The sequence below is a fragment of the Lissotriton vulgaris genome, chromosome 5 (genome assembly GCF_964263255.1).
Source record: "Lissotriton vulgaris chromosome 5, aLisVul1.2, whole genome shotgun sequence".
Taxonomy (NCBI): domain Eukaryota; kingdom Metazoa; phylum Chordata; class Amphibia; order Caudata; family Salamandridae; genus Lissotriton; species Lissotriton vulgaris.
The window spans coordinates 272,876,664-272,883,143 of record NC_141693.1 but is presented as its reverse complement, the minus strand read 5'-3'; positions in this window follow the sequence as shown (position 1 = coordinate 272,883,143).

Genomic DNA, 6,480 nt, shown 5'->3' with positions numbered 1-6,480 from the left:
AGTGAAAATAACAATGTATAATTCACAATGATATTCCTGAAATAAAATATCATTGTACTAACACAGTCAAACTTGTGAACAAGTTCTTCATCACCACCTGTGTGTCTATAACAATGTACAATTGTGTCATGTGTGTCACATTCAACGATAGCACTGTGTACACTGTCTGCTGAGAAATGTAGACACACGTGGAAGAGAGGCTAAGTACTTGCTAAAGGTTTTCAGTATGAAAAGAATCTGCTAATGTGAAACTTTATGGTGACATATGTAGACATAAATAGCAGTTTTATTAGGAATCTACAGCAGGGTATTGCAAAAACTCCTTTTCAAACACATAAATGGGCACATATACAAGTACATGTTAAATTCCTGTGCTCTACCCTGTGCTTGTGCTACAACATTGGTCAAGCGCCTGTGTAGGCAGCATTGTGGCATTCCTCAGGGAAGCCTGAGTAATTCATGGAATAAGAGTTGTACATGAATGTTCCCCATCACCACACAAGAGGTGTCACAACTGGCTGTTCTCCAAAACAAAACATGCTGTACAATGTAGCACAAGCTCTTACACACTGAAATGTGTAGTAGGCAAAAGTTATCAATGTGCCACTCTCTGTAACCCCTAGTGTGCTGTACCATGCAGATGGATTAGCAGGATGAAGACTTTTTTGTAAAGCTTGCTATCTGTCTACTGCCTGAGTTCAGAGGAGTCAACACACACAGTAACTCACATGGAATGATACATTCACAAATTCAATGTTGCAAAGAAAAAGCTGGACTGACAATGGCAGCATTGGTTGAGGGATGTATGTTGGCAGTGGTCCCAGTCGATATCTCTGCTGTGTTCGACACATCCATCAAACACATTACACTGCCAAAGTTTGACTAGGCAGGCATAGCGGACATAGCACTGGACTGGTCCAACTGTTTCTTTCCTGCCACAACCTTTCATTTAATGCACATACTCTTTCACCTCCATGTTTCCCTATAATAAACTGGTTGTGTAACAGGGTGCAATTCTCACAACAACACCATTTAATTCATATTGAAAAACATTAGCTACAATGTCTAGGATGTGATGGCAGAAAGTACTATCACACGCAGTTGTTAGCTGCACTCTGAAATCACTGGGTGCAGGATGCACATAAGCTCAGGATTGATTTAGCAGCTGGTGCTGGGTGGGTGACTGCCAACAGCACCATGTCAATGCTAGTACGTCTAAGGTGTTTTTGGTGGTTAAACCTTTTGAGCAGTGGATTGAATGCTGGTTGCCTCCATCTCTTGGTAATGACCCCACACAGAAATGTGTTGTTAACACCTTGACTGCTAAGGCAATTCCCGCTGGGTGCTGACCTACTATGAATCCCATTGTTCATGACGAGCTAAGCTCGTCATAAGCACACGACCAGTGTACTGCATGATGAGCTGAGCTCGTCGTGAGCATGGAAGGGGTTAAAGACCTTTGGACGCTCTAGGGCAGCCATGCGCTTTACAAATTAAATTTCATTTCATTTCATTTTATTTCTATCAAAACTTGCCTCTCCTTTTCCATGCACAACTGAAGAACATGCTAGGAATGTATCTTGGGATACTACATGGCCTCACACAGCTGTTTGTTGTTCTTTGTCAAGCTATGCATCAGTCAGGTTTTATTCAAGGGCTCTCTTTTATTCAGACTGTATTATGGCACCTTATTGCAGCTGGGGGCAAAGAAGTCTGTGATCGTGAGCACCCAGAGGGTCTCTTACGCAGCTGACACAAGTCCTCTTGTTCTCCCCATAACCCCCTCAAATACCAGTACCAGGTGTCTGCTTTAGTGGTTACTGGTGGCCAGGTGTGCAAAGTGCCAATTTCTATGTCTAAATGTTAAGGTGTACAATTCCTCCTCTCCTGCTATCATGACCAACATGCTTTCACAATACACAACCACATGCAAACTTTGCTTAATAGGTCATCAGCTGAACATTTGCACACGGGTAAGGATGTGGTCAGCTGGTGTCCGTTCCTTCAGCACACTACCAGCCAAACTATCAAACACATTCGAGACACACAAATGTATGATTGATACACTTTGTAGAACATTTTGGTAAGGCATTCAATATCCACCTTTTTATCACAATGAATGGACTCATTCTGTGACCTGCCTCCTGGTCTGTGTCCAATCAGTGCTGGTACATGCCATTGCTGGTGCTGCTGTGCTCAGTAAGAGTATACACATAACCTAACGTGACAAAGTACATGCTTGGGGGTGTGTTATCGGAACCGATGGAGGAGGAGGTGTGAGCCTGCAGCTCTGCACCAACCACGTAATTTTCCGGTTTCGTGGACTCCTCGGGTCACCCATGCATGATCCTGTGTGAGCTGAGGGGTGTTGAGAGCTGCCCCGACCAAACTCGAGGTGAGCGGCGCCTCCACGGTGATTGGGAGCCCCGGGGAAGGTCCTGTGTATGGGACAGGCTGCTGGACAAAATGGTTGCAATGGTGTAGTTGGCGCAGGAATGCCCTGGGAATTGTGCCTGAAGCTGAGTGGACTGTAGGGAACATTGGAGGACTGCTGACCCTGACTGCGGAATACACCCAACATTGGATTAATGGCCAATTTCGTGACTATTATGCAGAGTTGTATTGTAGTAGACTGCAGGCTGATGAGACCAACATGCAGGAGTTTCCAGGGGACCTAGAGTTGCCGAGCATAGATGCGGAACAAGCTGACTCCCCTGGGCAGGATATCACGCCATATGACATTAGGTGTCCTATCAAGCAAATGGCGCTTAACAAGACGCCGTGTATGGACGGTTTGCCCATCGAGTAAATTTGACCTTGATTGATGTCTTAGCCCCTAGACTGCTGTTGATCTATTGTGAGGCCAGGGATTTTTGAGTATTGCAAGCCTCTGCTAGAGAGGCGGTGATCGTCCCCCTACTTAAGCTGGGGATGGCCGCTGAGGACCCCTCACCATATTGCACATTGTCCATGCTCATGACGGATTTCAAATTATTGAGCCGTATACTGGCCGCTTGACTCCTCTTGCATATTGGGCATTAGATTCATCCAGATCAGGCCAGATTTATTTCCACCCGTAATACTGCTGGCAATGTACGCCGCTTGTTACGAATTCTGGGACAGACAAACGATGAGGAGAGGATGGCGGTGATGCTCTCAGTGGATGTTGCAGAAGCCTTGAGTGGCCTTATCTGTTCTTAATTATGAGGGCCTTTGGACTTGGGGAGGGTCATCTGAGATGGAAAGAAATGTTGTATTCATAGGCAAGCACTAGGGTGGGGGTCGGGGCGGTGGTCTCTTTGTCATATCCAGTGGGGCGGGGTACTCGGCAGGGTTGTCCCTTGTCCCCACTGTTATTTGCTCTTGCCATAGAACCATTGGCACCATGCATATGATATCACTGTATGCTGATGATCTCTTGATGTATTTGAGGGATGCAGAGTATGCCTTGGAAGGGGCGCGTTAGTTGCAATGTAGCTGAGCTCCACCCCACTGCACAATACTGAATGACTAGAGGCTAACTGCTGGACATTCCTCTCTCCCCTTGGCGGAGCGGTGTGACGAGGTGGCATACATGAGCTGACAATCTCCCCTCAAAATTTGAAGTGCAGAGCTAAGTGACTTCCCCATATACTCTGGCCCAATGAACTTGCTCCCCTGGTGATTGATAGCGGTGAGAACATTCCTGGGAAATCCGCTCTGAGGCACCGGATGTGTTCCGGGGGAGATTGTCAACACTGGCAACGCGGTAGAGTCTGTGTCCGGTAAGGAGGGGAGAGACCCAAAAAACATGGTTTGAGGCCACCTGCTTGAAGTTCAAATGTATGCACAAACCTGCCTGCCATCTTGGACAGGATTTGACATAAGAGGGATTGCCATCACATGTAGTCACAGATGGAGCATCAACATACTGAAATGTAATAATTACATGCACTCCAACATGAAACTGTCTCCATTCAATGTGTCCACTTACTCATACTTACAACATAGTAAATGCTCTACATAAAAGAAGATATACCAAAGTATGTAACTATAAATTTTTATAAAATGTACTTTCCACACACACTTTGTTAAATATGTACATAAAAAAGAAAATATTCAAAAATTATAAAACTATCTAAAACTATCTAGACTAACTAATCTTAACCTAACCTAACTAATCTTAACCTAACTAACTTAACTTACTTATCCCTAACTTACTTCTCCTAAACTAAACTATGTTCATGCAGGACAACTAAACATCAGCCCCCAACCCCCCGTAACACATAAATGTACAATAGACATACACATACTTATCCTACACATAAACTACATACTATGCTAATGAAAAAACAAATATATATTTTTTTAGTTTAAAAAAAAATATATTTTCTAAACAACTAAACACATATGACACATATAAGAAAACCCACCCACCCGAAATGTAAAGTTAAAAGCCAATAATAAACAAAGCAGTATAAAGATATAGAAAATGAAAACCTAACTAACTGACTAAACTAACTATGTATAACAATATATAATACAAAACGGAACAATGAAATAATACTTAAGTCACAAAAAAATATAATGTCCAGACACTGTCCTTACACCTCTCATATCATGGAAATGATGTGATCCAAGGTTTGCTGAACCTTGTCCAGTTTCTGGTCCAAAGTATTAATTTTGGCTCCAAAATGTCTATCTTCTTTTCCATCCCTACAATTAAACTGTGATCAACACTTGCTGCATTGCTTAGACCTGATGTGGAGGGTTGGGGTCCAGCAGCTCCACCTGCATGACTTGTGGCAATATTACCATGTTGTCCATCAGCTGTACTTTGCTTAGTAGATGATTTAATTATTCACGTTTTGGCCAACTTCTGCTTTTCATATTGTCGAGAGGTCCACCGAAACCCCTTGGCCACTGCCAAGATATGTCCATATCTGGCTTTTCGTATGCGGAAACCTCGCTCATCCTCTGCATTCATGTTAACTGTATGAAAAGAGGGAAACATGTGTAAGGCAAGCAGTACATGATGGACATGAGCATGACATAAGTCGTACATTCAAAAGAGTGAATGGAATGTTTCATGAAAAGATGGCCAACACTTGTGTGATGACACACTTCAAAATTGTCATCTACCATATGCGACAAAGCTCACATGACCAGGGGCCGCTAGGTTGTGCACAAGTGGAATGACTGCCATTAAGTGACACCCCAGCAGCTGGCCACAAACATACTGTCAAGAATTATAGCTGTGCTTGTCTGCTCATGCGGGGGCTTGGTATCCAACGCTGGTTTCTTTTGTACAATCTTGTCTTAGGTTTTTAGAGTGCCAAACATACCCGTGAGGGTATCAGAGCGCCATGCATCCTTGAGGGGGAGGAATGCAAGTTGTGAGGATGGGAGAGATCACATTGGGTGAGGCAAGGATACATCGTAATGGAGGAGCACGCTGTCTTAAGTCCAAGGTACATGTGGGACAAATTAAAGCTGAATACAAAGGAGGTGCACGTTGTTCAGGGTCCCATCTACATGTGGGATAGAAATGTAAGCATATGAAAGGCAAAGCAGGTAGGTATGTTTACACACTGTCTCATCTCATTGGGATTTATATAGTGGTCGCTGATTTATATAGTGGCCAGTTACAGGTTGGGGATGCGGAGGCACACGCTTTCTTGGAAGACCGTGGACGAGGAGCAGGCGTACTCTCTTGGCTGGGATATAATGCTTGCGGAAGTCTGGTGCGCTGTAAAACAACTGGCCCGGAACAAAACCCCGGGGGCTGATGGTCTCCCCATCAATTTTTACTTGGCTAATGTCAACATCCTTGCACTTAGGCTGCTATTGATGTTTAGGGAGGCAGGCCAACTGGGGATGCTGCCGACTGCGACTAGGGAAGCTATATTGGCCCTTTGCTCAAACTGGGGAAAGCCCGAACTGACTCTTCTGGGTACCGTCCCCTATCCCTGCTTACCATGGATGATCAAATTTCAATTCTTATCCTGTCCGCCCGAGTACTCCCGCACACGTTACACTTGGTACACCCTGATCAGGCTGGTTTCATCCCTACCAGCAATATGGCTGGTAGTATACGGAAGTTTTTTACACATTTTGAGCAGAGACCATGTGGTGGACTATCGTGCGGTGGTCCTTTAGTGGATATAGCGAAATCATTTTATTGCTTGGAGTGGCCCTACTTGTTCGCTGTTAGGAGGGCATTTGGGCTGGGAGAGGGAAGTGTCCACTGGACTGTAATTTTGTATTTGTCAGTCATCCCTACAGTAAAGGTGTGAATAATCATGTCCTCCTCATACCCAGTAGGGCGAGAGGGTTGCCTGCTCTCCCCTCTGTTATTTGCTCTAGCTGTAGAACCATGAGCAACTTGTGCTCAAATGGGTAGGGTGTTTTGTGGCCTGAGGCTCCGTGATCAGACCCACTTCGTATCACTATATGCGGATGACCCTATTGTTGTTTCCAGAGGACGATGGGGAGACATTG